The sequence below is a fragment of the Trachymyrmex septentrionalis genome, unplaced genomic scaffold (genome assembly GCF_001594115.1).
Source record: "Trachymyrmex septentrionalis isolate Tsep2-gDNA-1 unplaced genomic scaffold, Tsep1.0 scaffold115, whole genome shotgun sequence".
Taxonomy (NCBI): Eukaryota; Metazoa; Arthropoda; class Insecta; order Hymenoptera; family Formicidae; genus Trachymyrmex; species Trachymyrmex septentrionalis.
In genome coordinates, this window is record NW_017304279.1 from 314639 (window position 1) to 315045 (window position 407).

A 407-nucleotide genomic window follows, 5' to 3' on the forward strand; every position below is an offset into this window, starting at 1 on the left:
TGATGCCTAAATTAAATTTTATAATTAGAAAGAAAGACATAATAATCTTCGTTTTAATAAAAAGAAATATGAAAATTAAATTGCTCGTCTCGCGTGTATATAAAATGCAAAGATATGCTCGCCCATCGTATTCATTCTGCTAATGAAATACTAATTAATTGCTAATGAAATACTAATTAATACCGCTGCATTACGATCGACGTGTTTTCGGCAAAGTTGTCCCGTTCGCACCACAATTCGCGAATTGTACTCGTACATTCGTGTCAGCATAGCCGCAGTTGTCGCAATTAGCATCGGCTACCCCTCGCGAAAGTGCCGAACTTTCGTGCGTCATTAATAACTGCTGCGCAATCTGTAGTTCAATACACGTCCCGTGCGCGATCCCGAACTTTAATCGGAAACTTCTT